Genomic DNA, 12,502 nt, shown 5'->3' with positions numbered 1-12,502 from the left:
TGTATAAAGTACCTTGAAAATTTTTAACAATGGATTCAATAGAATGTACAAATTTAGAACGATTTTGAAAAGTATTTAAAAATTATTTGATTCGCGTAATCTCATAGATTTCAGGAATAAAAAAATATTATTAAAATATTACTTTTCTTTACAGCTACAAATAAGAGAATCCATATTCGTATCCTTGAATTTATATTCTTGCCGAAATATTAAAAAAATAAAAATTTTTTCTAGAAAATACTACGAAAAAGTTTCCAAATTTTCGAAAACTATTACAAATGACGACCGAAAAGCTGCGTAAAGCTGCTTTTTTGGTATGCTGCATGCAAAAAAAAGTTCCGCTACCTGCGTAATACATGGAAAAATTTTTTCGGATTTACAAAAAAAAAAAATATACCCGAAATAATTTCTGTAATTGTGTATCTTTTTTGAACGCAAAGCTTAAGAACTTACAATAACGTAACGTATCCAATACGTAATTACAAAAATACTCCGGGAGTACAAAATATTCGGGCTATTATTTCCGATTACCATGCCAAAAAGGCATCTTTACATCACGTTTTGATATTTGTTTTGTAAGATGTTACCGGCGTACCACTAATTAGACAGATATTATAGAGATCGGATATAGAATTTAATTCATATACTACGTTTTTTAACTCCATGCTTAATTCTGTTTTGCTAAAAAGAGATGTAAACAAATTTTGGTGGATTTATCTTGGCTGTTTTTATTGTTGTACTCTTTTAATTTAATTTTCATACCTAATATAGAGATATCGATATTCTTCGATTTCCCAGAAGCACTTTATTCTATTTATCGAAAACCGATAACGAAACCGTAGTTGTCGCATTATTAAAAGACAATTACAAGCAAAGGAATGAAATATTTTCGTTAATACTAAGATATTTTAAAAATGCATAAAGCATTTTACTATTTACTAAAAATCCTTCTTTGGAGAAAATATCAATAACTAGTCCTGAATTCTTATAATCATACTCGTCGTGTTTTTTTAGATAACTTATTAATATTGATTACAATTTATTAACAATTTTAAAAACGTATTGATAGAAAACCAATTTGTTATTACAACAAACAGTTGGCTACCTTTACTAACAAGTTATTATGAAGTATCTGTTATAGCACTAAATATGGTGGTGTTGTCTATAATACCTGTTTGATTCGATCATAACACGTGCGCGCTACGACGCATATGACGATTATGATGCTGATGCACTAGGTGTTAATTGATTAAACGCACTGCACTGGTTTTAATTATTTTAAATACCTATAATTTAAATAATATATTTATATTTCATAGACTAGAGTGATACTCACCCGCTTCGCTGGGTTTAAAATTAAAGATTGATAAAGATTGCTCTCGCTTATCCCCTTTCTATAACACTCGAAATAATGGTAAGTATTGTTTTACATATGTAAAATATATGTATAGTTTTCTTTTTTTTTTAAATGTATAATAGTCGTAATTATTCATTGAGTATATCAGTAAAGATGGCCGTGAAATATTTTATATTAACTATTTTTACAGAAATCTGTAATTTATGGTAATGCCAAAAGACTACTTTTACAGAAATCTGTAATTTATGGTAATGTCAAATTAAATAAATTTTTAATTTTTTTTTTATACTAATATATCTTTATAAATTATATCTTATGTGTTATTCTGAAGTATGAGATATATTGCTGTACAGTTCCATTAAAAGCCATTTGGTAGTTTTAGCGTGAAAGCGTAGCAAACAAACAAACAAACATGCTTACTTTCGCATTTATAATATATAGAGATTCGATTTATGTAAATTATATTAATTACAATAAATGTATGACCTCATTGGAGAAGAACGTAATTTGTTCTTTGTATCCAAATGATTTTCATTTTTAAGCTGTCATTACAAGGCTTTTTTTCACAAGTATTTACTAACAGGTGAAACTTCATGGTGATAAATCTACAACCTTTGTATTTGTCACCATTTTAAAATTGATAAACAATGATTTAGTATGAATTTAATAATAAGAGATAAAAGTGAATGAGTTTGATATTTTACAAAACGTCTATCAATTAACTGTTTTGAGAATTGTTAAACCCCTATACGTTTCTATTTTTTTTTTTTTTTTAATTTCAATCCTAAAAGCTCTTCACGATTTTTTTTCTAGGAAGACTATTCTCGCAGTCGGTCAAAAAAACCTATATGTTGCGATACTCAATATTTGTTAAGTAGAGTTTGATACGAACCAATAATTAGAAAATAATATTTACAATTTATGCAATATATTGGAAAATGGTCGAAATATATAAAATCAAAAATTATTTACTATAAAAAGTTTTCAAATGTTATGGTTTATACATACATATTTTATTATTAAAAAAATATTCTTACCACATAATTTTGGGATAGTTTGATTGAAAAACTCACCTGAAAAAAATAAAATAAATAAATATCGGTACTATTGTAGGTAAAATATTTAGATAAAAATAAAATTTTAAAAATTTTCTAAATGGATCAATACCTATTATACGAGAAAAATATAAATCCTAAAAGGAAGGATTGTAATTTTATTTCTGTAACAAATGAAATTTACAAAATTGAAAAACCCCCGAAAAATTTTTCGGCTATGGAACGTAAACTAGCATTTGATACATATCTAAGAACACTCTCGATTAAATTGCCTTTTTCCTAAACGCCTTTTCCAAACTGAGCCGATTCGGAAGACCATCGCCAATTTTTAATTTTTTCGTTACGGAATAGCAAAGAATACTCTCCATTAAATAACCTTTCAAACAAAATAAAAAAAATTAAAATCGGTTCATCCGTTTAGACCCTACGATGCCACAGACAGATACACACACAAATAGTGGTTAAACTATTAAAACACCCCTTTTTTTTTAGTTCGGGGGTTAAAAAAAAAATTCAACACTCTTGTATATTGTACCACACACTTCATGTACTATGGTTACATAGTGTAGAGGAATGACAGCCTTGCAAACAGAGACAATTTCCATTGCGATGTTTTAAAAAAGGCTTTCAAAAACATGTAAATTTTGATGTCTTACAATTCCCCTAAATATTAGCGGAAGTATAATTAATTAAATTGCTTTTTTTCCCAATTTCTTTCTCCAAACTTTCAAAATAAATGGATTTTAGGCTTACAATAAAATGCTTGAGCACCCTACGCTTTTAAACATTATTTTTTAAATAACAATGAAAATTACTGAAAGGATGATTTATGTCTATTTTTATACCATGTATATGAAATATTCAAGGTATATTAAGTTTAGTCCCAAGTTTGTTACGCTTGAAAATATTAATGCTACCAACAAAATTTTGGGACTCAAAAACGAAAAGAGGTATCAAGTTGAAATTAATAAATTTATAGCGTATACTTACGACGTAAAAAGTAAGGTTTAGTTCGTAAATGAGCAACATAGGTCAATTGAGTCTCATGTCAATAGGACCCATCTTGTAAACCGATAGAGATAGAACAAAAGTTTAAATGTAAAAAATGTTCCTTTAAAGAAAGAAACAACTTTTGTTTGAAACATTTTTACGTAAACATCACTATTTACCCTCGAGGGCGCATATTACTTGCAAATTTTTTAGTATGTATTATATGGGAATATCAGTTAGATATGTGTGGATTTTCTTTATTTACATGAAATATAAAAACAAACAATTGGGTCATCAACACTGTCTATACATGATATTTCAACAATTAACTCACTCAATTGTTTGTTTTCACTTGTTAAATTTGTATTTGAAATGCATCGTAGTAATTTTTATTTTTGGGATATGTAAAAATTAATTCAAATTTATAAAACATTTATTTACACCATTTCAATTAAAACAGTTCGCTTTGAAGTTAGTAAATAAATAAATTGGTCGAATGAATATTATGTGGCTATATTTAATACTTAAATAATTCAAATCAAAACACAAATAAATATTGTATTCACAACAAGTAAATAATATGTGCTTCATATAAATATTATAATTTATAACATAGGTATTATATAATTATTTAAAGACCGTTTAATTATAGGTTTAATTTATATAATTAATCGTTGTATTATTATATATATTATATATTGTGAACCATTAAAATGCCACAAGCGCAAAAACAATTATGATTTTATTATTTTTACTATATAGGTACATATTATATATTAAACCAATGTTATGCGTTTGTTTCGGATAAAATGCGGTATGCTTTAACTAATTTACAATATATTGTAAATAATTGTAATTAATTACACTTCATTGGTAAAATTTTTTTCAATAAGAAAAAATTGCAAACTTAAAATTAACGATCACTTGTACGATCGTGGGCAAATGAATATATCATTTAGCCAGGACTTCTTAATTGTGATTCTTCGAGTTGTCTGTTTAAAAAGTGATCATTGCATTATCTTTAAACAATTGGATATTTTGAGTACTTTTTTCTCATATGGTCCCTCCCCATGTATAGAATCTGCACGCTGCGAGAATTTCATTTGATCGGCCGCGTCAATTTTCAATCCACGCGAATCTTTTTCGCTACAATTTGCGGGCTTCATCAAACTCGAGATGTTCAACATCTGATCACAGTGCTCATTAAAAAAGAGGGGCTTCTATTGTAGATGTGGTTTAAAAGTTTTTCACCCAAGAGGCACGTTTACGACATTTGCAAAATTTTGGCAACTGGTTGATACACAACCAATTGTCGTTAAACGTAGTCAAGAGTATTTTCATTACATTTAGTAGTTATCGTAACAGTGTACCTATTACTTTGAATTTGAATATATATGGAAAAGAAATAAAGAGAGTCGAGAATTGTAAATATCTGGTAGTATATATTGACTGTTTCATGAGGTGGGATATTCATGTCAACGAAATAATAAAAAAACTAGATACTTTTGGTTTATATTCCATAAATTGCGTTGGATTAAACAAACACTATGAGTCCACTATACCTGTTAAAGAAGCTTTCATAATTGAGGCAATATTACACCATTACAAAGATTGTAAAAAATTTAGATAGGTTACACTGGAAAATCTAGTGCACGATCAGTAATATTACCCATAGTTCACAAAAGTATCGGCTTTAAAAACTCCTATTACGTGGCAAAAATATTTCCATAGTTTACCGAATAAATTGAAAGGGAAAAACTCTTATTACGTGGCAAAAATATTTCCATAGTTTACCGAATAAATTGAAAGGGCTAACATAGACAACTTGAAAAGAAATTAACAAGATGGCTGGGATCTACTACGAGTAGCCACTTGATTTAACCAGTATCTCATTATTCTCCTCTATGCACTATTTGTTTAATTTGTCTATTTTCATCAATTGTTTTTTGTGTTTTAGGAGTGTAAATTGTTTGTTGTTATGTGTTTGTATTTTGTTTTATTGTTTATTTTGATTTTGTAAATTTTTGATATGAATGTTTGTTGAATCCAGATCTATGTACAGATGATTTATATCATCTCTGTAGGATACATGTACTACGGTGTATGTATTTACTGGAAATAAAATAAATAAATAAAAAATTAATTTAAAAGCTATGATAAAATACAGATTACAGTTATGCGAACTTTTGCATAACTGTTTCAAAGCTTAAGTACCTGGCTTTGCATGTGAATTTCATATATTAAACAAACAAAAAACCTACAAAAAATATATGCTGCAATGTTACGTTCATATATGGTTTAGGATTATATAAAAACTACTTATAAATGGTTATACAATACTATTATATAACAACTTGAACAAAAACTAGTAACTTTTGTACACACAATCAGTTTAACACACACACTGGCATGGTTTGAGAATGTGAATGGAGTGTGTATATATGGCAAATAGTCGATTAAATGTTGACAAACTATTCACAACATTGTACTTTAATTTACTCGTGAAGAATGTTATCTGAGGCATCTTTGAATACAAAAAAAAATACACTATAGGTAGATTTGATCTAATTAAAGCGAGATTTGGTCTAGTTAGACTAGGGATGGCGAAACAATGGCTAGCGTGCCATTGAAGGCACGTGCAATAATATATTGAGCACGCCACCGATTACAAACTTCACTATGAAGTTTTACATTACGAACAAACGCCCGCTCGTTGTTATTTATTACATTTCGCCATGTGGTATTCGTGGTATTCCGTGGTATTTTGAAAAAAATAACAAATTCGTTAGTCGAAAAGCGAATAGAGTGAATTGCAAAGAAAAACAGAAATAAACAGTTGTCGTCTATAATTCAATATGTTGGCAAAAATTGTCATTGAGTGCGGAGAGTTACTAGGCTGCAAATGTCATTTCTCGGCATAGTAAATCTTCTATCTAAAAACCAAATAAAAGAACTTTCCTAGGTTAATCCTAATCCTAGCTTAAGTCGTAAAAGTAAGATACAATAGTAGTATATATATATTATATATTTTTTAAATATATACTGCGTGTTTAACTAGGGTCATATACGCAGTGCCAGCAAGTATTATGTTATCGTATTATATTTATTGTTATAATTTGCTTTCTTTTAGGTGTAATTGAGTAACTTTTTTTTCGATAATTATAGCTGGTGAAGAAGTTCTGTCTTTCGTAGGGAATTCTTTTTGGATTTTTCGGTGATCGTTTTCCGAGTGCGGTAGTAATATCGGATGAAATTCTATTGGAAATTATCTGTATTCAATGCATTGAAAAAAATGCTCTTCTGTGAGTTCTGTATTGCAATGGGTGCAGATTGTTGGATTAGATCATTTCAAGATGTAAGAATGCGTTGTTTTGGTGTGTCCTATTCGAAGTCTAGTGAGATCTACTTCAAATCTGCGATCATCTTGATAGGATGTTTCCCATTCATTATATATATTTTTTATTTTTCGTAGTTTGTTCGTTATTGGAATTGTTTGTACTCATTTTAAGTTTTCGTTCTACCGGTTAAAAAAAAAATGTTTTAGAAGATCAGTACCGTCTAGTGCTGCCAGTGGTGATCTTGATAAGTGTGCATCGCTGGCATCTCGATCCACTCTTTCATTAGTATATAATTAAATAATTGCCGACGCCACATTAAATTTACCGCCGAAATCCTTAGTATTAAACATTAGTAAACAAACAGGGGTTACAATTTAGGTTCGGATTCAATTAATATATAACCTCATGATTTTAATCCTTTTATTAACATTTTAACAAAAAAAAACAAAACAAAAAAAACAACAACAACAACAAACAGGAAAATTTGTTAAACATTGTTAACCTTAACACATACTTTCGAATATTTCATATTTTCATCATTCATTTTTCAATTATGGGCTATTATTTCCTTTCTTTTTTACCTCCATATATAGATACTATAGCTTATTCCTAAATTTACACGTCAATTTAAACGATTTTTGAACTTCAAATTTATCTTTATTCTTGTTGTTGGCGGGAGCAACCAACAGAATTAAATTTGGTGAATTTGTCTTAATGTTTTTTCAAAAATGTTTAATCTATAAATAGTTTCAATTTTGAAAAAGTTTTCAAGAGTTGGTTAGTACTTTTAATTTATTGATTTCCGATAATAAGTGTTCGGAACATCAAATTTAAGAATCCGAGGTGCTTATGAAGCCAAGTTTTTTTGCTTACATTACATAATTCCCGCTAAGTTAAAAAATGTCTCATTAACATTTTCGAATAAACAAAGCTCTGTGTGTATTGATCAAGCATTTGTGTGTGTGTGTATTAACCAAAATTATCAATCTATCGCGTAAGGGCTTGGTTTTGTTTAGCGTTATGAAATGTGTAATATTAATTTTTGTCGTAACTTACTCGTTTTTAATATACATTGATTATATGGCAATCAGAACAATACACAGAAAATTGTATAGACCCGGAGTATTGTTGTAATTACAAGTTAGTAGGGTAATAGAGGAGTTAGTTATTATTACTATTACAGACATTTTTATCGGTCTATTTTTTCGGTCTACTTTTTTCTAAATCCGCTTATATATAAAATGGAATGGTTTCTAAAATAAGACGGTATATTTTCAGAAAATTGCAGAAAACTAGACGCATCATTGTAATATTACGTTAATAAAAAAAAATTAACAAAACCTTTAGAGTAGGGTATCAAAATAAAGGGGATTACAAAAGTATGTTTAAGTTACATGTTTAAATTTAATGGTGCTGGGCCACTAAAAAGTAGAATATTAAATTAATAATTCAAAACATAAAAATTCCGACTGCATTAAATCAAATCTAAAAAAGAAGAAACAAGTTCAGTAGTTTACACAGTGACTTTAAAAGTCGGGGCTCATTAAAATCTAGACTGATTCAAATCTTCCCAATAATGAACACCGACTGTCGTCGCTATGTAAAATAAGGGACTTGTTTATCCCTTTTCTGATTTTATTTAATGCAGTCGGGTTTTTTATTTTTTTAAATATTTATTTTTTATTACTCTATTAATTACTTATTAATTAATTTTAGAGAGTACATATAGAGGTTGAAGATTTATTATAAATATAGGTACCAAGCGTACGTACATCGTACGTAGAGTATCTACACTTTACACAATGAGCACATAGAATGGAAAGTTGATTATTATTTTATATTGTATGTGGTGCCACACATTCACCTTATTTGGTGGCACAACAACAAATACAGCAAACACTCACTTATATTATTTTATTTTATAAAAGTTCATTGTACACAGACGAAGAGAGTGGGCGGTGGTAAGCGATTATCATGATTTTGTCGGTGTTATATTATATATGTTGTATATGTATTTATTTGTTGATATAAACGATGGAAATCCGATGTACAATATAACGGCGGGCTATAATAACCATATTCAGATTTAGCGTTGTAATACTTATAAAAGTATATAACAACACGTAGTTATATACTTTTTAACACGTAGGTATTATTATAGTTACTAAATATTTTGCGGAAAATGTAAATAAAGAGCGAAAAATTTGCTTAATATGTAAGGTTATTTGACCGTAATCTTCAAAACAAAACAACAAAAAGAAACAATGTCAGTCGTAAATATTGTTATATCTGTAATATAAAAACTAAGGGCACATATATGTTACCATACTAGATTGATGCCCGCCCGCTTCACTGGACTTAAAAGTAAAAATCACCGCTTTATAGCCTTCATGCTCTGTTGATATACACAGGTTTCAATTTTGTTATATGTAAAATAGTCACAATATATTGAGTATATCAATAGTTGACCATGATTTGTTTGACCTTTACCATTTTAAATTTGTACCGAACTATTATTTAATTTATGGTTCAAAATGATGATCATAGATTTGTTCCATCTATAATCATCATTTTGAACCATAAATTAAAGATTTCTTTAATTTTATCTATTATCTTTATAAATTATAGTTAATGTGTTATTCTAATATATCAGCTATATTGCTGTACAGTTTCATTAAAAACAAACAAACAAACAAACGTGCTTACTTTCACATTTATAATATATATGGATAGCTAGATTGACCCTATTTGTTGTGTGCGTAGTCATGGTAGGGACAATAAAATCGACGATAACGCTGCCAGTGGATAATTTTGGCATTAAAAGTGGCTGTTATGACTAAATTGCAATTCTTTACATGTAAATGTTATAACATATGTCAAATTAAAATTATTGAAAAATAGCAATTAATTAAACTTGTTGCATTAAAAATTGTGAAAATAAGAAATCAAATTGCACAAAATTGCTGAAATATTATTTTTTAAATGTATATTATAATTACTTCTTTATTTCGTGAAGAGAAAATACCAAGACTCGCTTGAAAACGTCGGATAAACTCGAAATAAAGCGTACTTAACAAGAATCGATGACAATAAAATAATTTTATAAGTTTATTTGATTATCCTGATTAGGATTTTTAAGATTAACGATTTCCATATCTGAAAATATATGCATTTATTTGCGCTCCCACCATATTTATACAGAATTTTTGATAAATAAATAAAAGTCTAAAAAAGACTTTAGAAAAATAAATAATAATTTAAAAAAACTAAAAATTTTTATAATGACTTTACTTTTACTAATATCTATCTATAAAATATTTACAATCATTGAAATTTTGCACGCTACTAACATACGAATGAAGTTACTGCTAGCGTTTGGTTGCGTTTATCGTCAAAGCTAACCAATTTTTTTGACGTATACCATAACCCTGAAAATTTTCTGAGTAAATGGGAAATAACTTCTAATTGTGATTACGTTGTCAAAACATGGTGCTAAACGGCAATTTTTTTGGATATCGTCAAAATTTATCTGGTTTTGTGAAACAATCCTTGGCACACATGCTAAGTTGCAAATTTAAATTTCTCTGTTTTAACCAGTAATTTCTAATTAAATATTTCTGTTTTATTGATTTTCTTGATGGCAAAATTTATACATTCAATTTTCTGTCGCAGGAATTTTCTGAAGGAAAAGTTGATGTTGACGTTGGTAAATAAAGTTTAACCTACGATTAAGGGTGTTATTTATCTAATAATTAGATAGTAATCAATAGTAAACCGGAAAGAAAGCCATTTTTAGGCATTAAAATGATTGACCGATTTCATTTGACATAATACCATAAAATATGTATGCGGAAAAGACCAACAGCAAATAGCACAGCACATGCACATATTAACACATACATATAGAACGCAAGAGGTCTGCCTGTATATATCTTACTATGGTTATGTTATTTGCTTGCTTGTTTCCCTCTGCTATAGCTCAATGCAGTCTTTTATATATTTTCTCTTTGTCTTCTCTCGTCTCTTCTTTTACCATTTCTTCATGAATAAATAAATAAAACTTTTTTGTTGTTGTTGTTCATGTTTTATAATAAAAATTTCTTTTTTTTTTTGTAATGATTTATTTACATTTTTATTCTTATTATTGTTATTATTATATTAGATTGAATGTAATTTATTATTGTCAAATAAATAAGGTATGAACTTTTATGATAGAAATAAAAGAAAGGCCACCGGCAAAAATTACCTTAACGAGATGAAATGCTTTATCAACTGTTATTTACACGCATTTATTATCTTCAGTTGTAACTTTGTAAATTCTAATAAACCTTAATATTCTAAAAAAAAAAAATAATACAATATTTTCGAAATATATATTTGTTATTATTCGTTGTGTGCGTAGTCATGGTAGGGACAATAAAATTGATGCCAGCGCTTCCAGTGAAAAATTTTGGCGATAAAGGAGGCTGTTAAGACTAATTTGCAATTCTTTACATGTTAATTAAACTCAATGCATTAAAAATTGTGAAAATAAGTAATCAAATTGCACAAATATTATTTTTCAAATGTAAATTAACATAATTATTTATTTAAATTTGTGAGACAATAATATTAAATTTTCGATGTAAGTCATAAATGCAATCGATACAATTATATATGCATCCATACAATTCTATAATTAAAGTAGTGTGTGTATCGTTACCATGGAAACGCCTCCAATAAAGTCACACACGGTGCGAATAGCTGAAATCGATAGTACAATACGAATTGGAAATTTTAATTTTGGTGAAGGTGGTATGTAACGTTCTTGGTAAGTAAAGTTTTGAAAAAACACAAAATAATTTTTAAACGTACTGTAAAGTGCATTTAAATTTCTCTGATTTAGTCTACCCAACGGATATCGAGTAACTTTCGCTTTTTTTCTAGCGAATTATCGAAGGAAATGGAGCTATTTCTTTTGTACCAGTGATGAAATTTTGAAATAATTTCTTCAATTGTTCATCGATCCCACCTAACAGATGGCAAAAATGTCCATCGTTAAAATTTATATATATTTTAGCGGCCCCGACAGACGTTTTTTTTCCCTTCTATTAATTAAAAACAAATAACTATTTTAAATCACCAAGAGAAATGAACAAACAAGAGAACAAGCATTTTTTGAAAAACAACAAAATTATTTGAAATACATTATTACTTTGAACAATATGTTGACCATGAATTAACCTACTGTAAAAAATGAGAGATAATAGCAATATAATTTTTTTAAATATCACAATAATTTTTAATGTACCTACTAAAAATAATTACGAAAGTTTTGACAAATTATACAAAACTTTTTTTCGTTTTTAATATGCCTTCATTTGAAACGAATGAAGTCGTATGTATAAACATAAGACTATAAAATTACTTTAACACACAAACATTATTTGACATACATATTTTATGGATTTTATGAATATAAAAATACATTTTTTTTTATTGGTTTAAAAAATAATGATTTCAAACTTCATTAATCTTTAAGCAAAAATATTCATAAATTTAATTAACTAATTAAAAACTAATTTTAATAATTTAAAAAATATTTTTATTACTTTTTCATAAAATTAAATATTTACTTTTTTAATAAAATTTGTTTTAACAAGAAAATTGAAAAAAAAAAAAAAAAACAAGGTAAAAGAATGTATGTGATATATCAGAACACCAAATTTTTTGGTGCAGCGTATTTTGTTCGAGGAAGTCAAACGCAATTATTGATTGGCAAA

General features: G+C 27.8%; 1 protein-coding gene across 2 annotated transcripts in view; it reads right to left on the bottom strand.

The window, feature by feature from the left end:
* Positions 1–12,502, bottom strand: part of LOC123293980 — a 361,747-nt gene that overhangs the window by 106,240 nt on the left and 243,005 nt on the right. The gene's annotated exons all lie outside the window — the stretch shown is intronic.

The sequence above is a fragment of the Chrysoperla carnea genome, chromosome 2, assembly GCF_905475395.1.
Source record: "Chrysoperla carnea chromosome 2, inChrCarn1.1, whole genome shotgun sequence".
Taxonomy (NCBI): Eukaryota; Metazoa; Arthropoda; class Insecta; order Neuroptera; family Chrysopidae; genus Chrysoperla; species Chrysoperla carnea.
The sequence above is the reverse complement of the archived record's forward strand: the minus strand, read 5'-3'. Positions and strand labels throughout refer to the sequence as shown.